The sequence below is a fragment of the Passer domesticus genome, chromosome 5, assembly GCF_036417665.1.
Source record: "Passer domesticus isolate bPasDom1 chromosome 5, bPasDom1.hap1, whole genome shotgun sequence".
NCBI classification, from domain to species: Eukaryota; Metazoa; Chordata; class Aves; order Passeriformes; family Passeridae; genus Passer; species Passer domesticus.
The window spans coordinates 43,813,120-43,825,213 of NC_087478.1; the positions used below are offsets into that span (position 1 = coordinate 43,813,120).

A 12,094-nucleotide genomic window follows, 5' to 3' on the forward strand; every position below is an offset into this window, starting at 1 on the left:
TAAAGTTGAAAGTAGTTCTTGGTGCTGATTATGTTTTTTTCTGGCCTAAAATTTCATCCCAATTTCATCTGTACCAGATAACCCTTCTTGGGTTTATTGAAGGTTTTCAAAAATTAAAAAGAAAGCATTCTCTGTGAAGTTTTCTTAATTTGAAATAGTCTGTGATGTTTCTGCTAGAGTAAACACCTTTTGCTCTACATGTAGTGAGTTTTTTGATATGGGACTCAGGGCATCAAAATCATTTGGCTTATTGAACTGTAAGATGGGAATACTCTTTTTCTGTCAGGCCTGTGAGCACCCTCCTGGTAAGCTGTAGTAAACTCTTAAATATTAGTATTGAAATTTTTCATGCCATCTGCCTTTTTATTTGATGCCACATCAAAATGTTTAGGGTTATTTTTAAAAATGAATGCATGGGGGAAAATGTATTGTTTTGTCACTTGCAAAAGCCCCTTCTGTCATGCATTGCAGGGTAGGTTTGGCAGAAAGTCGGCATTTTTAGAGGAAAATGCTCTGCTGCTTTTATTTAATTCTTGCCAAGTTTAGAAGTCTCTGCAAAATATGTGTCAGTAATAAAATTCTGGAAGCTTACCTGTCATCTCTGTGCAATTAAGGAGCGGATGTCCTGTCCTCGCTGAGCAAGCAAGAATGTTGGAGCCCAGGGTTACAGTGTGTTTGAACAGACCTCCCTAAGCAGCTCCTTGTTGCTGCAGGCTCAGCTTAAACCACATCCTGAAATGAAAAAGAGCTTCTGTTTCTAAAGTACCTGGTGACCAGCAGGTTATTTAAATGCAGATGAAACACATGCCAGGCTGTGTCAGGAGGTGGAAAGAGGGAAGGAAGGAAGGAAACAGGAGGAATTTGGTCCTGGTGACTCAGGGGTGGGAAAGGAAATTACCTAGGAAGATAGGAGTTCTACTGGAAGATGCTGTGGTTGCTCAGAGATGTCTCTGAACCTCTTTTTTAGGTCCTCAAGCCTGGGAAACCTCCTTCCCTGGTTTCTACAAAGAGCTACATGAGCATGAGGAAGGATCCCTGTGAGATCCTCAAGTCTGTGTTATGGAGCAGAGGCTGGGCTCCAGGTTTTGTGCATTGCTTTCTGCTGGTCTGTAAAACACAAACCCTGCCACCACACTTGCACTTGGAGCTCTGTCACACAGAGATTAGTGTCTGTTGGCATTGAGATTGAGACAATGTTTGTACTTTTTGTCTTGTAAAATGTTTATGTGTACCTTGTTTGAGCTTTGATTTTATATATATATATTTACTCCATCCTTGCATTGTTTTGGGAGAACAAGTTGTTATTAGTAGATGTACATCTGAGACATGATTTAAATGGGATGAAAGTTATTCAAAATAGGAATTGTCTTGAGGTTTTTTTTTCTTATGTCTTCAAATATTAATTCTTTGATTAATATTTTATGTGATTGAGTTTGTAGTATGAATTTTACCAGCTCCATACAGGAGGCAGCAAATACAAATTGTGTGATCTAACAGCTTTAAATTCCCCCTACACTGCTGTGTTAGACATCAGTTTCACAGACTGTCCTCATGGATCCTGCCCACCTGTTAAGCCTCACTGCTTCATCCATGGCTGTATCATTTCTAACCAAAGCCTTGAGGCTTTACTGGGGCTCCTGTCAGGAACCATATGTATACCTAATAAGTCACAGTCACAGTCCTGGAGGGCTTGCCACCTGAATGGAGAAAGACACAGCAGGTAAGCAACACACTTAAGAAAAAAGAGGAGGCAAGAGTGGGATGGTTTGGTCAGATGTGGCTTGGTTTGGTGTGGAAGTTGGTGGGCAGTGCTGACTCATCACCAGGTTCAGTCTCTGCTGACACTGTCAGGTGCAACATACAGTCCTCTGCCAGTGAAGCTTCTCCTCAGAATCAGCTTGGCTTCATTCCATGTCAGTCAAATGATTCCCTATGGTTCCTTTTACTGAAAAGCTGCTGTAGAACCAAACCCTTTAGCAGACAAATCCTTGTCATTTTCAGTTTCAAGTAATTAAAGTAATTTGTTCCGGTATTAACAAATAGCCACACATTCCTTGTTGTCCTCTGGTTTGAAGTACAGTTTTGTGTTTTTCATTTTGGCTTAGACCAATCACAGTGCTTCTTGCATGAAAAGGCATGGCTTGTACCTTATGAGCATGCTTGCAGTGGAGTTGTTGCTGCAAGTGTGCCTCTGTAGACACACCTGACATACCTTTGAGCTTCCTCATTGACACACTCTTAGCAACACAGTTCCCACAGTTTAAAGGTCATTATCAGGTGACCAGATTCATTTTGAGTATTCTAGTTTTTGGGATTTTTTAATAGAACCTAGATTTCTGGAGATTGAAGACCTAAGTCTGCTGCAGAAAACTTGTGGTCTTTAGAATTTCCAGATTCTTCTTTAGAATTCTTTAGATTCGCCTCTGGCTAATGTCACGGCCCCTCTTCAAAACAGTTCTGAAAGCAACATCAGTGCTCTTGGCTGCACTTTCCTGGTCTCAGGATGGAACTACAGTGATAGTTTGGAATCATCCTGCACTCACAGGTCTTACAGGCATTGCATCTTGCACTGCTAAACCATGTTTTGTGTTCATTGACATGCCTTTCTTCACTCCTGATGTTCAACTCTATCCTGAAAGACTACTTTGAAGGACTTCCTTAATAATGAGCTTTTTGCCTGGTAATTTCCCTTTGCTCTTGTTTATCTTTTAAATAGTTTATCTGATTTATACATCTTATACTTTTGCTGACTTCTCCCACTTTTTCCAGTTTAGCCTGTGGAGTACTTTGCCAAATGATTTATTAAAATCCAAACAAATTGCATTCACATTTTTTGTTGGAATAAAATAGAAAAGAGACATTTTGGGCTAGTATGCTATGATCAGTCTTCTGTAATGTATTTAATCTGCTTTTTTCCCCCATTATTTTGTCAAGATCTGTGTGCTATCTGTAGATGACTGATGTGTCTGTGCTACCAAAATGACTTTTTTCTCTCTTTCCTTCCAAGTATAGATACCATATTTGGCTTTCTTCAGTCATGTGGTACTCCCTCATTTGATGGATTTATTTAATATCTGTGCTATCAGACTTAAAATTTCATGTACCAGTTCGTTTGGTGTTCTGTGATTAAGATGGTTCTGCCACCCAGACTTGACAGCAATAAGCTCTTTGGATTTTGCTTCTATCTCAGTAATTTCTATCCCTGAGAACTCATTCTTATTAGCTGTCATGTGTCTGCTCCACTGTTCAGCATCTGTTTAGGTTTTTTTGAAAGTGAATTGAGATAGTAATTTCTTTTGGGAGGTATGTGTACTTTTAACATGAAGTCTGCCCTACTCCAATGAAGAACTTAATGATTCTTTCATGTGCTTACTGTGGTAATTTCTTTGCTGTTGTGTGTTTTTATTTTATTGGCAATTTTTTTGTTTGTTTCTTTTCGTATTTAAAATGTTTCTGAAGGACTGTCTCATTCTCTGTATTCTTTTAGCAGTCTGGTTCATCTTCAGCAATACTGCTGCTATCTGTTATCTGTCTTATGTGCTTGTGGGTTTTGGGACAGCAGAACACATTCAGCAGTTAGTTTTCATTGTGTAAGACCTCTTTTTACTGTTTCTCCTTGAAGTTATCTTGTGCTGGACCCTTCTCTTACCAGATTTTCTGCCCTTGGGGTAAAAGCTGTTATAATAAATCTGTCACTGCTTCCTTCAGGAAATTCAGCATTGCTGCACGTCTTGAAGGGTCTCTGCTTTTTTAGTGACTTTGTGGAAGTAAAGAAAAAGATTGTGGGAGAGCAGAAGGATGATGTAGGTTGTCTTTCAAACAATAAAAGAGAAGACAATAAAAGCATATCTGTCTGTAAAAAGTACTACAGACTGTAGGTAGAACATATAATTAATCTGAAGCTAGATACATTTTAGTATTGGGCCTTTTGTCCCCTACTGAGGAAGAGGCTCAATATTTCTGAAGTATTCCAGAGTAATTCCATTGCCAGTGACACAGATCATAAAACAAACCCCAGAGTTTTACAGTGGTTTTCTTGGGGAGAATTTAAATTGATCTATCTTTCTGGTTTCTTTTAGAAGTCTAGCAATTAGGAGCTTTGCAGACTTTCAATGTCAGCTTTTTCTTTCTGAAGATAGTTCACATAACAAAGAGTGACCCAGTCTTGGAGTGGGTGCAGAAATAGCATGGATTTTCAAAAATTTTAGCCAGCTCTAATTGCTCCATGCCAAGGATGTAACTATGCAGTGAGTTTTTGAATTCATCTAAACTGCACCAATTAAATTCTGTGTGGACAATTCATGGCCTCTTTGTTATCTTCTGAAAAAAATCAAAACTGCAAAGCAGCAGGGATGTATTTTTAGTTTTCTTCTAGTGTTTCTGTGGGGCACAGGTATTAAATAAGGGCACCTTGCTTAAAAGGGCACAGATAAAATTGTACATGGTGTGCTGCCATTGCTAGCTTTACTCAAAGATCTGTGTCTGCTGCCGCGTGTGATGCACTTGCTGTGAACCCTCCACCTGACAAACTGTAGCACTCTGGAAGCTGAAGCAGTTTGTGACCTGAGGAGATAGTGCTGAGGGGTGAAGGAAAGTGTCCACATCTTTTGTCCTGGTGCAGGGATACAATGGGGTTCCAGCTGCCAGTGTGTGATAAGACAACAAAAGAGTATAAGTAGAGCTGGCCTTGTGATGAACCTGCTCATGTCTGGCAGGGTTTGGTAGCACCAGTACTGTGGGATTCAGGCTGAACTAAGCCCTCTGGAGTCATCTCAGTACTGCTGCTTCTGGGCATTGCCTGACCATGTGGGTCTGATGGGGCCACACTGGCTCCACAAAGAGCTGCTTGGCTTTTGAGGGTGTCCATTCGGTTGGAGCACTAGACTTGAATCCAGATTTTCATGCTATGCTAATGCCAAGTTAGCCAGTCTTCCTAGAACTGGAAGGCTAAAATGCAGATCCACTGGTGTCTTTGCAGGCATCAAAACCAACCTGTTAGGACTAAATGAGGGCAGGAGACCCTGTGAACCTGAGCTGACTCTGTGTGCCTTGTGATTTTGCTCAGAAAGCCACAGCTTTTTACCATAAAGGTTTGGTACCCTGGTACTGTAATCTCAGGTTTAAAAAAAATTAATTCCCAAAGTAACCAGCTGGGGAAAGCAGCATTCCCAGGGCAAACTGCAGACATTATAATACATAGGTAGGTTGGATTAGCTGGAACTACATGTGCAGCAGGTGCCTGTTTCACCTTGCCAAGGCTGGTGTATGTATTTGTGTGATGGCATTTTTTTAAGATGACATTCTGTTTGTTCTGGCAGGTAGGGGGGAGCCTATATCCAGAGCTTTAAGCTACATGTTTTTTAGCTATCTGTTTACTAAGTATTTGGGAAAGGAATAAATGTTTTATTATGTGTGTCTGTGCCATGATGATATTATAAAAAAATTCTAGTAGGCTTCAAACATTCTGCTGCTTGCTTACTGGTAGCCAGCAGGACTAAATAAGATTTTGCCTGTTTTTTCACTATAGATGCAATCCTAGATGTCTTTCTATATTGAGAATCATCACAGAAAGCAAATTTAACTAGCCCCCTGCTACTGCAGGTCCTCCATGCCCATTTGACAGTGTTCTTGATTCCTGACTCTTTTGTTCCTCAACAGGTTTGTGTCTTCTATTGTTCTGCTCTACAAATGGAGATTTTTTTAGGGTGTTGGAAAGTCTTAAGTCTGTGCTGAATCTGAGCATAAAGAATAGATGATTGTGAATGCAGAAAAAATGCACTTACTTGTTTTCCAGTTACTTGTTTTCCATTTGAGTATCAAAACGCAGTTTCAGCATGTATGCACACTGGAGTCCTACCATACCCCTTCAGGCATGAATTGACATCCTTACTTAATTTTTTTTTTTTTTGTTGTTGTTTTTGTATTTTGTTTTTAATGTCAGTCCAGCTGACTCAGTTTCAGGTCAACTAAATTTTAGCCACTCTTCTCAGCCAAAACTATAAAATCAATTAGCTGCCCCTCTGGATGATTAGGTCAGACATGTTAGGGAAACATGATGAGAAATGGTCACTGTGAGTGCTGCAGCACTCATCATCTTTGTGTGTGCATTGACAGAAATGGATGTCCAGGGAAAACAATACCTTTAAGAGTTCTTTGTTGAAAATATTACCTTTACAGGTGTCTGCAACTGTCTCTTTCTGTGAAGAAAGATATTTGAAGTAACTGCAATTCTTACACTTTCAGACACTGAAACTATGGAAGACAATTTGATTTCATAGTTGGCTTATTTTTTTCCCCCTGTTAGCGGGAGGAAATGGTGGAGCAGTTTTGTAAACACTGCTAATGCTCAGTTTCTGGAGTGGCACTGGATTTGATAAAAAAACTTATCAGAAATCCTCCAGTTTAACTCTGCAGGATTCAATAGAACTATGAGGTTGATTATGTAAAAGGTATTTGAAAGGCTGGAGAGGATGAACAGCAATGTTTACTCTCTTTCATTAAAGAAGAATCAACAGCAGGATGCAGAACTTAGTGTTTTGCAATTCAGAAGTTTCAGGCTATGGTAATAAATTAGAAGATTAAATTACAGCAGTGCTTTGATGTAAAAACAAAAAACCCACCCAAAACGTACGGAGAAGTTGTACTATTGGATATTATAATTTATTTTGCCTGAAAAATATCACTTTGAGATATAAACAGTATCATTTATGAAAGAGAAGTTGCTGAGTTGTATTTATATTAGTGTGAAAATGTAATTTCTCTTCCAGTTTGTTTACTGGAGGCCATCACAGTTAGTACAAGCAGCTATGTGTGTGTGATAATGACTAATAGGATGGCTGTTGATGGTATTGAATGCTTTAAAGCTGTTAGTTTAAATGCTTTAGGTTTATTATTAAAAATGAGGAATTAGATTCTTAAATAGATAACATATATAACCTCAAGAAAATGAAATACAACATATTGGAGTCTTATGTAAGCTTAAACTAAAATTGTCTGCCAACAAGTTTTTTTTAAAATCAGATTAGCTCGTAGTTGAAGTCTCTGCTCTATAATGTTTGGATTGCCAGAGACCATGGGGAATATTTCTTTCCGTTGTAATTAAGTTGAACAGAGTCATGTTTATGTTACATCTTTGAAAGCCCCTCTTTGAAGGCATGTAAGAGCCCCCTTTAGCAAGAGAAATGCTGTAGGCAAATGCAGTGGATATTGATACAAATATATGCTGTTTAATGAAGAAATCTTAGAGACCAAAGTTCAACAACTGCAGAAGTGAAATGAGAAACACGTGGGCAAGTGCGCCAACCTAAAACCTACATAATTGATCATGATATGAGCACAATAACATAAAGGTTAAGAAATACAAAATCTCATAAAGCAATGTCTCTGAAGTGGCTGGAGTAGAGTGGGTAATTATTCACAGGCCTGTGATCTCTCCAGCACAAACAGTTCTGTGCTGCTGCTGAGGTCAGCGCTGCTTAGCCTTTTGCAGTGCTACTGCTTTAAACGCAGTTGAGAAATTGTGGTTATATTGTGAGGATGAGTGAATTTTAAGTTCAGTAAACTTTCTTCCTCATCCCTAAGAGCTAAAATGAAGTGGCTTTCTTTATGGTCCTATTTCAAAGGAGGTAACTCCTCTCCTGCTCCTTAATATCCCCAGAGCTTTACTGTTATATCACAAGGGTTATTTTCCTCTCTTACCCCACTCTAATCTGTAATTTCTTGAGGGTGATATCACAGCATTTGATTTTTGGCTGAGATTTGAGGCTTTGATATACTGTTCAATCTCTATCTCTTTCCAAGAACTTCTAGGTGTTTGACATTGCTCTGGGTGTCCCTGGAGAGTTTTGAAGGTGGTGAGCTGTAGTGGTGGTCTCTGTGGGAAGGACCCAGAGTCTGCTCCAAGCTGGACATAGCCAGCTCCAGTGGACTCACCACAGGACACAGTAGAGCCCATCAGCCACAAGTGTGGCACCTCTGTAAAACCTATTTAAAAAGGGACAAAAAATGGTGGACAGGAAAAGGAAGAGGGGGAAAAGTGTGACAAACAGTAGAGGGAAACAGAGGTCAGAGAAGGAGGAGGAGAAAGAGGTGTTTCCTGATACTTTAGGAGATGCTGTAGCCTGAGGAGGAGCCCACACTGCAGAAAAATTTTTTCCTTAAGAACAGCAGCCTTTGGAAGCTCCTGGGCTGGAGCAAGGGAGAAGAGCAAAGAGGGAAGGGGGTGGTAGAGAGGAACCCTTGTGTACTGACTGTAATGCCCCTGTTTCCGCTGTGCTGCTCAGGGGTTGGAGGGTGGAGGAGTGTGCGGAGTGAAATTGAGTCTGGAACAGAAAGGAGGAAGGATGTTGCTTTAATGTTTGTCTGTGTTTCCCTTGACAATAAATTGAAGGAGTTTTCATCTGTCAGATCTGTCTTGCCTGTGAAGGTAATTGGTAAGCAATACCTCTGCCTTTATGTCCACCCACAAGCTTTGTCATCCTATTTTCTCCCCCTTTCCTGCTGAAGAGGAGTGAGCAAGGAGCTAGGTGGGCATTTGGCTGTTTGCTGAGGTTTCTCCAGCACTTTATGCTTGGGTCTTTATGGTTTCTCCAGTACTTTATGGTGGGACAAGAGGTACATGCTGGTCTACCTTTTAATGACAAGAAACTTCAGTTGTGTGTTACGCCACTGTTTTGCTGATAGGCACAAATATTCTGTGAAAAGCAATAGATTTGTAGAATTTTAAATTTAATTACATTTTATTTTATCTGGAATTTTGATTGTCTGTATTGTCTCTTATCTGCCCTCCGTACTGGGTAGTGAGTCCAGTGGCCCATGCTGTGGGGTGAAAAAAATTAATTCTACTGTAAAGTCTCTGTGACTTCAGTGAGCTTATGGAGGCATTAACCCTACGAGAGTCTCTTTGCATGGTTGTATCTTTGATTTTAACAAGTATTTGTCTTGAATTCAGTATCAAGCCAGGAGAGACATTAGGGGAGTTTGCAACATGAAACAGATGGCTGTTTCTTTGGAGGAAGCTAGTCTGAGAATTGAAATTCAGTCTAATTAAGCAGTTGACAGGTTGAGTCTCTCATCTTTTCTGGGCAGGCTGCAGCAAAATTAAAAATGCGAATCCTGGAAATAGTTAATTAAAAGCATCATTTTGGCCATGCAAGTTGCTTCATTGAACTGAATGGGGTTTCTTCAGTGATCAGTCACCTGTGCTGAAGTGTTTCCAGGGTTTGCATTTTTTGTCTGCGAAGATCTAGACTAAGGTTCTTCAAGCTCAGGGAGTCTAATTTTTGTTGACTGTGATATTGAAATCCCTAAAGTCACAGTATTGAGAAATACACAAACACTTTCTTCATCCCCACAAACTTCAACACCTTAAGTCTGTTTTAAGAACCTCAGCTGTTGAGGCTCTACTCTTAACCCTAGAGAAGAACTGTTGAGATTCTTCCCTCCTACCCTTAGATTGTGGGTGTGCAGGTTTTTCAAAGGCATCTTTGTTTTTATCAGGACTTTCAGAGGCACCAGGACAGGTGAGTTATCTAGCCACTAGGTATTTCAAAGGAGGATAGTTTCAATTACTAGAAGTGCTTATAATACCCACCACATTCCTCTGTATCTTCTGAGCTCCGTGAAAAGTTTGAAATCGAATAAAACTTAAGTAATTTTAATTGTTTTGTGGGGATCTGATTCTGAAACATACCTGAAAATGTTTGTTGAGGCAGAATAAGAGTTGCTACACTTTTGGGCTAGGGTAGGCAGTTTGCTCATAGCTGGAAGCAGTTACAGTATAGAAGGAGGATGAAAAGCACATGAACTTGTCTTTTCTGTTCTTCTTTGCCTTTCAAAAGCCCAGGTGTATCCATTAAAATACATCAGGTTTTCTCTTCCTCGTTTTGAAATCTACGAATTTAAAGTGATGACACTTGAACCTTTTGCTCCTACTTTCAGTCCTAGAAATACCTGTTGGAAGGACCATTTCTCCTTTATGTTGCAGAAAACAGAATGACAGTAGCACTTAACATTTTCCATCTACATGAGGAAACTTCAGCATTTCTCCCTCTCATATTATGGATGATTGTCATGGGTAAAGTGGAGATTGAGGTTTGCTGAATTATAAAATGCAGCTGTTTGATCTTGTATGTAGTGGATCAAAAAGAGCCATTTCTCATTATTTTGTGCTTTTCTCTCCACATTTTGGTGCAGCTGAAATGTACTATTACTGTGAGAAGTATGGAGGAAGCCATAGGTTTTCTGTCCTCTGGCAGTATGTATAAAATAAATATGAAGCATTAAAATTAGGATGTGGTGATATATATTAAAATCTCTGTAAAGGTTTTGTTTTGAATAAGTGCATTTCAATTTGTCTTTAAGAACATAAAGACATTTTAAAATGTGGTTTCTATTTACCTGTGCTCATTTCTTTTATTAAAGGTTGCTGGTTAACATTGTAATTCATAGTTTGTTGATAAAACACTTCAGAATGTTCTGCAGTGCTTTCCACAGTTTAACAAAACAGAATTTAAGATGTTGCTAGAAGACTGGTATCTATCACTAGAGCAATGAGGTAAGAATTACTGCAAAGACATGCCTTGTTGAAATACTCGGCTTTCTTGGTGAAGTGGTTGTATATCTGATAGAGTTCTGATACATTTCTTCATCTCACTTTTGTTTTTATAAATGTCTCTTTCTTAGTGCTTAGTTCTTCTAAATGTAAGATGTAGGAATGGAACAGCTGTTTGTATAACTACTTACTGAGCTCATAGAAGAAATGCGTAAAGTGGTATTTTCATTGTTATAATGAAACTATAATTACATTTGCTTGTGAGATTTGAATTGGGTTCTTAACAGGAGCATGTTCAACAGGCAAAAAAATATTAAATGGCATAAAACATCATGTGATATTCGAATAATGAAAAATGTATCACTTAGCAGTGTTTGCATTATTCAGAGTTATACACATACAAGTGTCTGCTCTAATCCCTTGCCAGTATGTTGTCTTGGTAACCAGCTACCTGCACACCTGCTCAGCTTCTGCAAGTGAGGGAAAATGAATGGTTATTGGCCACAAATATATTGAAATGGAATATAAAAATCCAGCAGAATGTTAATATTTAATAAGGCTGTGCCTTCAAACTTCAGTGTTCTAGCTAGTCTGTAGCAGCAAGTTTTATACCTGAACAAAAAGAGATTTGACATCATTTGTGTTCTTTCTGTAAAGCAGGGAGAAGTCAAATTCATACCCAAAGATCCTATAACACAAAGAAGAATGTAAGCAGTATGTATATTAAAAATATTGTTATTCTAGTGAGAGTCTATTGTCTGTTGAGTAACTGCTTTGGAGTAACTGCAGTAATAACTGTAGAGGAATTAATTCCTTTTCAAAACACTTGCCATTTGCCATGGAACTGAGCTATCAGTTCCATACAGGTACATGGACCTGAGAACCAGCAATGGGTGGCAGGGGACTGGGGGGAGGAGGGCACGTAAATAAAATGCTGTTAGGGTATTTTCAGATTCAATCCTTTCTTTGGCTGAACTTCATTGGCAGAGTTTTACCTTAATTTGAAATAATTTCTCCTGCTTGCTTTATAATTACAACCTTCTACTGAACATGAAGAACTTAACACTAGGATTTTAAGAGCTGGTAAAGAACGCATAAAGGCTCATATGTGCATTTTTATTTTTCAACTCCAACTTTATGAGTAACTGCTAGAAAAATGGGATTTTTGACTAATTAGTGTTGTATAACTATAGCTGGAAAAATCTTAAAAAGGCAAAAGTCTGAGTAAAATATATAAATAAAATATAAGAATAGGTACCAAAACAGGGTTTTTTTGGCATAGGGGTGCCTGGTGCACAACTGGAGCCAGAAATAACCCCGAATGGGCATGGGGCTGTATGATGCATGAGGCTGTGTGCAGACTGATGGTGTCCCACTAAGAAATATCTTCCCAGTGCATGGACAGAGTGAGCTTGTACTTGCCTGCTGCCGTAGTTGTAAACCTTTGCTGAGAGACATCTCTCTATACAGATATATGTGTAGTCAGAGATGACAAAGAAAAATTATATTCCCAAAAAGGACAACTAGTTGATGTTAACCAGA

General features: G+C 39.1%; 1 long non-coding RNA gene across 9 annotated transcripts in view; it reads left to right on the forward strand.

The window, feature by feature from the left end:
• Positions 1-12,094, forward strand: part of LOC135300400 (uncharacterized) — a 128,862-nt gene that overhangs the window by 6,856 nt on the left and 109,912 nt on the right. For 7 of the 9 annotated variants that reach the window (XR_010362289.1, XR_010362290.1, XR_010362292.1 and 4 more), the window contains one exon: positions 968-1,720. The exons of 1 other annotated variant lie outside the window; for it this stretch is intronic. This is a non-coding gene — a long non-coding RNA (uncharacterized LOC135300400). Of the gene's footprint in view, positions 1-967; positions 3,110-12,094 lie in introns of those variants that run through there. One more of the 9 variants, XR_010362288.1, reaches the window with a different exon arrangement.